General features: G+C 52.6%; 1 long non-coding RNA gene across 1 annotated transcript in view; it reads right to left on the bottom strand.

The window, feature by feature from the left end:
- Positions 1–983: 983 nt before the first annotated feature.
- Positions 984–9,468, bottom strand: part of LOC106966515 (uncharacterized) — a 47,035-nt gene continuing 38,550 nt past the window's right edge. The window contains exon 4 of the long non-coding RNA XR_008294511.1: positions 984–2,933. This is a non-coding gene — a long non-coding RNA (uncharacterized LOC106966515). The remainder of the gene's footprint in view (positions 2,934–9,468) is intronic.

Genomic DNA, 9,468 nt, shown 5'->3' with positions numbered 1-9,468 from the left:
CAAACACACGAAGAAGACCTGTCAGCACACAGGGCGGGCTGCAGAGTTCGTGCACCACCCCTGCCCCCCGCCACCAAGGAGGCGCTTCTGTTTTGCTGTTTCGACAGAGGGTGGCCGAGCACCAGCCCTGCGGACTTGCACTCTGGAGGGTCTGTCGGACCGGGGGCAGACCCCACCAGCCCTGCACGACCTGTGGGAGCAGAGGGCAGGGGTGCGGAGTCTGTTCTCCAGTGATTCCCTCGGAGCCCTCTGTCCCCTTGAGAACTTTCCGTCGGGCTGATGCAGAATCTCCACATCCCTGGGGGTTCTGACCCAGGCCCCATGTCCGGGCCCACAGCAGGCTCTGCTGCCTCCCAAAGGCCCTGTGCTGCTGCTCAAAGTCCCCCCGAGGTCACCTTCTTGTAGACTAGCCCTTTGAGGCTCCCCTCTCCATTGCTGATGAAAACCTGGCCACCAACGATTTCAGCAGGAGCCCCGAATGGCTTTTTTGGAGCAGAGGTTTGAGTAGGGCCTGGAGAGGGGGCAGGAGTCCCCGAGGAGAGGGGCAGCTGGACACGTGAGCTCTGGGGCTGCACAAGGAACCGCTCCCTCCTGCTGCCCCGGAGCCCACAGGGCCCAGTTCTCACCTTGTTCTGGGGATCCCACCCAGCAGAGGGTGCCATTGGCCAGGAGCGAGCAGTGACTGCTGCTGTCTCTGCCTGAGGGCCTGTGTCTGGGTGTATCTGTGTGTGTCTGTGGGTATCTAGGTCCCCGTCCTGTGTGTCTGTGCCTGTATGTCTGTGTGTGTCTGTGGGTATCTAGGTCCCCGTCCTGTGTGTCTGTGCCTGTATGTCTGTGTGGGTCTGTGGGTATCTAGGTCCCCGTCCTGTGTGTCTGTGCCTGTATGTCTGTGTGGGTCTGTGGGTATCTAGGTCCCCGTCCTGTGTGTCTGTGACTGTATGTCTGTGTGGGTCTGTGGGTATCTAGGTCCCCGTCCTGTGTGTCTGTGCCTGTCTGTGGGTATCTAGGTCCCCGTCCTGTGTGTCTGTGCCTGTATGTCTGTGTAGGTCTGCATGTATCTCTGTGTGTGTGTCTGTGGGTATCTAGGTCCCTGTCCTGTGTGTCTGTCTGTGTCTGTGTCTACTTGCTCACGGGACAGTCAGAAGCCACAGCCCACGCCTTTCTCTGTCTGGCCTACTTTTGGGGCCACAGGGAGGTCAGTGTCTTGGAAAATGAGCCCCATAGGACCTCTGACTCAGAGCCACTTCCTCCTGCCCCCACCCGCCCCGAAGGCTGGGAACACAGGCACCCACAACGCAGACCCACAGCCTGACTCACCCACCTGCTTCTGTCTAGCTGGCTTGGGTCCCGGGAAGGGCAGTCGAGGACATGGGGGGGGAGCCATGAGGAGGCGGATCCCAGGGTCCCTCTGCGCCCAGGGACTTGCAACACCCTCTCTGCCCAACGCCCTGATTGCTGAGAGGAGAGGGGTAAACCGTGGCTCCCCAGGCTGACGCAAGTGCGGCTATCACTTTGTGTCCGCTCCTTCTGGTGTGAGCGTCTCATCTTGAACTTCCCCCTCACTTTCTTTAAGGTGATTTTCATTGACTGGGTTTTTAATGTATTCCAAAGTATTAGTCTCTTATTTTGTAGTTAGAGCTCTTCACAGTGTATTTAAGAAATGCTTACTCCAACGTCGCGAATAACTCACTGACACATTCCAGGCAAAGTTTTTGAGAGCACCCCCGAATTTATGCCATGGGTCCAGGTGTGGCTGGTTCTGTGTATGTTGGGAAGCAAGGGTCCTACTTCTTGTCCCACACCCAGCGATTCCTCTCTTCTTTCAGGAGGGAAAACCCCACAGGAGAAAAGGGCAGTCAGATCCAAAAACATCCTTGGAGAAGGACAAAAGGGCTCCCAGGCCAAACGTCCACCCTGGGCAGGGCCCCACGTCTGGGGAGACGTGAAATTCTCCAGAATGAATTCCATGTGGGATTGGATTGATTTCAATCCACTGTTATCCGAAGGATAAACATGAGAAACTCTCTTCCGGGGGTGAGTGCGCAGTTTTCACAATCAGCTAAATGCCATGGATGCCAGACTTTGGTGGTTTTTCTGTTTCCTTCCACTGTAAAGGTCAGAGTAGGGGACTGTGGGCCCCAAGCTGAAGAGAGGCGTGTGTTTCTGTATATGCATGGGTGTTTGTGTGTATGCGTGTGTGTGCGCGCATGACGCTGTGTTTGTGCATATGTGTCTCCTTGTGACGGAGCTGATGGCAGAAGGGTTTCCACTCCAGACCCCATTAGGCCCCTTATCCGTGAGTGTAGAGGCACCAGCCCCCCCATCTGTGTGCCCGGGGGGAGGGGGTGCGGTGGGGAGTCAGAGGGCGACCCGGGGGCTCACATGGAGCATCTGCTCCCAGAGCCACACGGTTTTCCTTTTGGAGGCAAACCCCACCTCCCTGGCCAGGAATCCGGCTCTGGGAGCTTCACCCTGGGCCCAGCACCTTCTCTCTTAGAAGCAGGAGTGAGTCCCAGGCCCGGGGAAGGAGCAGCCTGTCTCATGCAGGTGTCATGTCCACCCCACACATCTTTTCCCCAGCTCCTCGGCAGGTCCGGGTGTCCACGCGACTGCTCCCTCCCTCCCTGGCACCCTCTCCCCTCCAGGACAGCCGCACCGGCCAGTCCACCCACGCAGGGCCTCCTCCACGGTCACTCAGGCAGGAAGATCCAGGGTGCTCTCCCTTCCTTTCCCCCTTGCTCGGGCCCTGCCTTCTATGTCCCAGAAGGGCTCCTGCAGGTTAGCTTCAGGCTGACGTCTGGCTCTGCCATTCCCAGCAGTCATCCTCCTCTCTCAGGTGGGACGCATAACACCTGCCACAGAGGGTAGCCTTGGGGGCAGGTCTCCCGGGCGGGGGGACATGCAGGCATGTCCCCAGGTCCTGGGCAAAACCCCTAAGTAAATGCAGAGGAAAGGAGGGATGTCTGAGTTAACGATTGTGGGCCCACAGCGTAATCCTGGTCCCTAGTTAACTGAAACCCCCTCCCACAGAAAGCTGCTCTCCACACAGAGGCTGGAAATGCTTCCTGATGAACTATTTACTGCAAACACCTTTCACTTCCAACCTCGGTCTTGGAATCAAACCTGGCATTTGAAACAATAACACAGAGAAGGGAGCTCTGTTAGCCAGCAGGACATTAAGAAAATCAAATTAAGTCACGCATTTTAACTCCCTTGCCTGCCTGGGCTCATCGCTGGAGAAAGGGAGAGAGAGCATGCAGCTTTCTGTAGTTTGCACAGTCCAGAGTTTTACTTATAAAACCCAAGAGAGCTGTGACCAAAATGGGCAGACCAAGCAATTCATTACAGATGAGGATCTTCAATGCTCATCTTGGGCCAGTGCAGACAGAAGGTGCTGGGCTAAAGAGTTTAGTCTGTACAAAAAGGAAATTCATTTCATTCAGGAGTTTCTCACTGATAAACCCCCGGGCAGGGGATGCCTCTGGCCACCTGGCAGGACAGCCCATATGTGGTCCCAGGAGAAGGAAACCGACTGGACACCCCGATTAATTAATCTTTGGAATCTGAAGACACCAAGGCTTCAAGTCACAAGACCAGTTGAGTGTTTGCCTGTGTGGACTTGGGCACGAGAATAAGCAGATTTGTGGATAATCCGGGAAATCTGAAGACAAATGATGTCGTAGCTTTGTGGCTCTTTGGACTCAACTGGCCTGGGAGACAGGTCGTGTTCTCACCTCTTCACAGTGGACCGGCACTGTGACGGCAGTATGTCACAGCCCAGCCTGGGCATCTCTTCTTGAAATGAGCATATTTTGTGTGGGGTCTCTCCATCGATTTTCTGCATGAACATATCCTGAACACATCTTTCTTTTCTAAAATCTGTTGAAATCTCTAGTTTGCCCATAACTTCTGTCTCTACTGAAACCCTGGTTTTTTTGATGCCATAGACATTTCTTTATATGCATCAATAATTACACTTTGAGTGTAGATATGCTGGAGGCAAACACGTTGAGCAGTCCACCATCATGAACTGCAACAGTGATGCCCAACCAGTCGTCACGGACACACGTTTGCTTCAAAACCTAATGAGCACAAGCAATGTTTCAGGCCAGTTCTCTGGGTTCTAAGACCAGGACATGGATGCCAAAACATGGTCAGTTCCTCTGAGTATTTTAGTGTTGATGTTCATAACTTTACATTCTAGGGTTTCTGTACTGAGCATAGACTGTGTTTAAAGTCAAAAGAATGTCACACAAGTAACAAAAAAGAAAGAAGAGAAAAGAAAAGAAAAGAAAAGGAGAGAGAGAGAGAGAGAGGGAGAGAGAGAGGGAGGGAGGGAGGCAACCAAGCCCCTCATTACGTCGTACCCATTAGGGTGGCCACTATCAGAAAAACAAAAAGCACAGGAAACAACCAGTGCTGGCAACCGCATGGAGAAATGGGGACCCTTGTGCACTGTTGGTGGAAGTCGTAAAATGGTACAGCTGCCATGGAAAACGGTAGGGTTGTTTTTGTTTTTGTTTTTGTTTTTGTTTTTGTTTTTCCAAAAAGCTAACAATAGATCATCATGTGATCCAGCAGTCCCACTTCTGGTCTATCCCCAAAAGCACTGGCAATAGGGTCTTGAAGAGATATTTGTAGGGGCGCCTGGGAGGCTCAGTTGATTAAGCGTCCGACTTCTGCTCAGGTCACGATCTCGCCGTTTGTGATGTCCGAGTTCCAGCCCCACGTCGGGCTCTGTGCTGACAGCTCAGAGCCTGGAGCCTGTTTCGGATTCTGTGTCTCCCTCTCTCTCTGTCCCTCCCCTGCCCATGCTCTGTCTCTCTGTTAAAAATAAATAAACTCTAAAAAGTAAAAAAAAGAAGAGATATTTGTACAGCCATGTTCACAGCAACACTATTCACACAGCTGGTAACTGGAAGCAACTCAAGACGTCCGGCGACGGATGAGCGGATAAGCAACACAGGCACACAATGGGATGTTACTGAGGCTTTAGAAAGGAGGACATCTTGGGATGTGCTACCACAGGGGTGAAACTTGAGGACATTGTGCTGAGTGAAAGAAGCCACACAGAGAAGGACACACACTAGGACCTGCTCGCGTGAGGTCCCAGAGTCATCAGACTCACAGACACAGAAGGACACACACTAGGATCCACTCACACGAGGTCCCAGCGTCGTTAGATTCACAGACACTGAGTAGACAGTGGAGCCGGGGCTGGGGGAGCAGGTGGGGGTCTGTGTGTAACAGGGCCAGTGTCTCAGTGTGGGGAGATGGAACATTCTGGAGATGGACCGTGGGGATGCCTACACAATAGTGCGAACAGGCTGACTATCCTTGAACGATTGGTTTAAAAAGGCTAATATAGAAAATTTTATGTTGTGTGTTTTTACCACCGAACAGTGAGTCCCCTCGAGCTGCCGTCACAAATCACTCAGCCCGAGTGGCTTAGGAAGAGCAGACGATTATCCACCAGTCTGCGGGCAGAAGGTCCAAGATCAAGGAACCAGCGGATCTGGTGTCTCGTGAGGTTCACAGATGGCGTCTCCTCGTGTGTGTGCAGGCTCGGTGGAAGGGGTGAGGGGCCTGCTTTACAAGGGCGCTAAGCTCCGACCCATGACCTAATCACCCCAAAGGCCTCAGCATCTAACAGCATTACACGGAGGATTCAGTCTCGGTGTATGCATTTAGAGGGACACAAACATGTGGTCCGTAGCAGACCTCTTTTCTCTCCTAAATAAGCTGGGTAGGGAATCTGTCCACAGAGTCGATTCCTGTGGGCCGGGCCAGGCTCAGTAGGTGCCCCTGCCTTCTCTCCCAGTCCTGCCAGGAAGTCAGGAAGGTGGATGATGTTGCCTGAGGCTCCATGGTGGTGACATCGCCTCCCTTTCCAGGAAGAGAGCTCCTCCCTGGGGCGTGGGGAAGGGGGACAGCCACCTGCCTGAGGCCTCAACGCTGCCAGGAAATCAGGGTGGTGGCTCTGGCTCAGTGTAGGATCTTCAGGCATTAGTGAGTAAGAGGGGCTCCTTAGCTTGTCCCCACCCCCACCTCCCACACCCCTATCACGTCCTCCTGGCAAAGTAGCCGGCTGCTTTGACGCTCTCTGCTTTCAGAGCACCCAGGCCTCTGCGGGAAGTTGCTTCCCGTGACCTCCCAAATTCAAGCTCAAGTAACCAATGGCATGCACAGCCTCCCCAGACTGACATTTGGGGGCACACAATTGTCCCTCCACACATCTCAATAAAGCAGCTTAAGAAATAAAGACACTGCATGCATAATGACTGCTTTCCAAAGAGTACAGTGTAAGAGGAGGGGAATTAGTACCTTCATGGTGGAGAAATCTGACAGACACAACCTCAGTTAAGTGACCCAGGTCACATCCCGAGTGACGAGTTGTTTTGACAGCATGGACCCCGACAGGGTGTGCTGAGGGTGCTGCTTCCCTTCTGTGGTCTGTGTCCCAAATGCCACCCCAGTGTAATCCTGAAAAGAGCACAGAAAAATCCTTACTGAGGGACCTTCCTCCTTAAAACTGCCAAAATCACCACAAAATGGGAGAAGTCTGAGAATCTGTCACAGCCAAGAGACTTCTAAGGAGATGTGGTAACTAACTAGAAAGTGGTATTTTGGATGGGATTCTGGGTACAATTCGAGTACGCTAAGGAAAAAGGCAGGGAAACCTGACACAATGTGTTACTTTAGTTAATAACAGTATACCAATATTAGTTAATTAATTGTGACAAATGGGCCATAGTAAAGTAAGACATTAATAATAGAGGAGCCTGGAGGTGAAGTATATGAGAAATTATTGTCAGGATTTTCTCTAAATCTAAAAATAGTCAAAAATTAAAATTGTATTAAAAACAATTTTTTAAATAAAGGCAGGGCTCTCTGATATCAATATGTGCCATGAAAATGCATTCATTGGGGCGCCTGGGTGGCTCAGTCGGTTAAGCATCCGACTTCAGCTCAGGTCACGATCTCGCGGTCCGTGAGTTTGAGCCCCGCGTCGGGCTCTGGGCTGCTGGCTCGGAGCCTGGAGCCTGCTTCCGATTCTGTGTCTCCCTCTCTCTCTGCCCCTCCCCGTTCATGCTCTGTCTCTCTCTGTCTCAAAAATAAATAAACATTAAAAAAAAATTTTTAAAAAAATAAACGGTTTACAAATTGTGAGTGCGTGCAGAGGGCACAGAATTCCAAAAGTGTAAAGGAACACGCACTGCACACTGACAAGCAGGCCCCCACACCTGACGCTCCAGCCACCACATCCCCACATCCCAAAATCAGTCTCAAGACCGGTGGGGCAGCACAGAGTGAGGTGGGGATCCAAGGCAAGCAGGCCCTCACCTGTCTCCCCACCTACCTAGGACAAGGCCTCCGTCCCCTCATCGGGGAGGGCCACCTTCCCCAGAACACCCACACCCAGCAACCTCCCGGGTCAACCCAGCACAACAATTAATCCGACTTTACCAGGCAGCAACCCAGCAAAAACATGAAGTTAGGAAGGAAACTGAGTCCCACCCACGGTTCCTCAGGGGTTCCCGCTGCCCCACGTTCCAAAGCACCCCTCCCTGCTTCCCAGGCAGCCCGTGAACCCTGAGAGCACCCTGAAACTATCCTAATTCATACTACAGCGTAAATGACTTCTGGAGGCGTTCTTCCCCCAGAGGGCTTGTACTTTCTAAAGACGACGTTTTAAAAGACCCCAGACGGGACTCTGAAGTTCAAATGGGAAGTGTGGTATTCCGACTGGGAACCCACAGGAAAAAGAAAGTCAAGAAGCTGTCGTCCACCCAAAACCAACACAGTTCTGCCATTATTCCTCATAGGAAGGCCGCCTGTCGCATGCCAGGTGCTGTTGTCGGGGTTTTGCTTTTCCCTCAAACAAGTTTATTTCTTCCACTAAAAACAAGCAAAGAATACAGAGCCAAGCGAAAGTTCGACACGGCGCACGTCAGCTTTGTGGGACGTTACGTGGCACTTGTGCCCCGGGTGGGGGACGCTGGTGGCGTGGACCACAGGACACGCCCGCCTGCGGCCACCGCCTGGGCCCAAGACCAGTGTTCGCGGGCCCGCGGCTGCTCCCTTACTTCCCCTCCGGTGAGGCCCACAAACCAGGCTCCTTGCGGGGAATTTCAAGGCCTTTAAAGGCACCGTAGCTCTCCACGCACGAGCTGCCCCCTGTGCCCCAAGACCTGCTGCACCCTGAGCTCAGAGCAGAAGCAGAGGCCCCGGCTCCCCCCAGGTGCAATCCTGCCCCTTGCAGGGAGGAAGGAACGAGACAGAGAGAAGACGAACGGGCGGCCAGAGCACCGTCAGGAGTCAGCAGTCAGGAGAGCCTGGAAGGTACGTGTGCCCAGTGGGCAGGACACTGAGCTGGGAAGGCTCCTTCCCGAGTGCACTGTGCGATCCTGAGTGAATCCCTTCACCTCTCTGTGCCTCCATCAAGGACTGTTGAAAGCGACTTCACGCAGCTATTTAAAAGTATCTTTAGGGGCGCCTGGGTGGCTCCGTCGGTTAAGCGGCCGACTTCGGCTCAGGTCATTATCCCGCGGTCCGTGAGTTCGAGCCCCGCGTTGGGCTCTGTGCTGACAGCTCAGAGCCTGGAGCCTGCTTCCGATTCTGTGTCTCCCTCTCTCTCTGCCCCTCCCCCGTTCATGCTCTGTCTCTCTCTCTGTCTCAAAAATAAAATAAACGTTAAAAAAATTTTTTTAGAAAATGCATTCATTAATAACCAGGAAAAACACCCTCAATGCACCAGCATGCACACACACACACGCACTTAACATATGCACAGGGAGCACCAGCATGCACACACACACTGAACATATGCACAGGGTGAGAGCTGAGGAGCTGACTCTGGCATCGCAAGGAACAGAATCCAAAAGGCAATCACATTGCCAAGTGTTATGCTAATATAATTATTGGAATTCCTAGTCAAAAACAGTTAATTGAATAATTAAGATAGATTGACCTAAAAGTTGATTTAAAATTAACCTGATATGTGCATATTATGTAAATAATGACTCTCTCCTACGATCTAGCCTCTCATTAAAATAAAATCCCTTTGGGATAAATTATACACTTCGCACATGATTGGGAAGAACAAGCCACACTCAGCCCCCCACTGATGAATGTGAGGGAACCAAGTGAAAGTGAACAAGCCTGGCCTTCCCGGTCTGGTGCCGCCTCTCGCTGTAACCAACTAGCCTCCCTCCCACCTGTCCTCAGGAAATGCTGGGGGCCTATAAAATGGCACCAGCGAAGGACCTCAAACCACTAAGTGTGCTGCTGAAGCTCCTCCTAGAGGGGAGTTGGGCAGGGGAGGACCCATGGGGCTGGGGTGTTGCAGGTGCACTGTACACCTCCAACACACAGGCACCTTTCGCATGGTGTGGATGCGTCCAGTTCGATTTTCCAGAAGCGAGGACAGCAGGGCCAAGGAAGAGGAGGGGCTTGTTGGAAACCCAT

This window comes from Acinonyx jubatus, chromosome E3, assembly GCF_027475565.1.
Source record: "Acinonyx jubatus isolate Ajub_Pintada_27869175 chromosome E3, VMU_Ajub_asm_v1.0, whole genome shotgun sequence".
Lineage (NCBI taxonomy): Eukaryota > Metazoa > Chordata > Mammalia > Carnivora > Felidae > Acinonyx > Acinonyx jubatus.
Note: the sequence above shows the minus strand (reverse complement) of the source record. Positions and strands in the feature narration are given on the sequence as shown.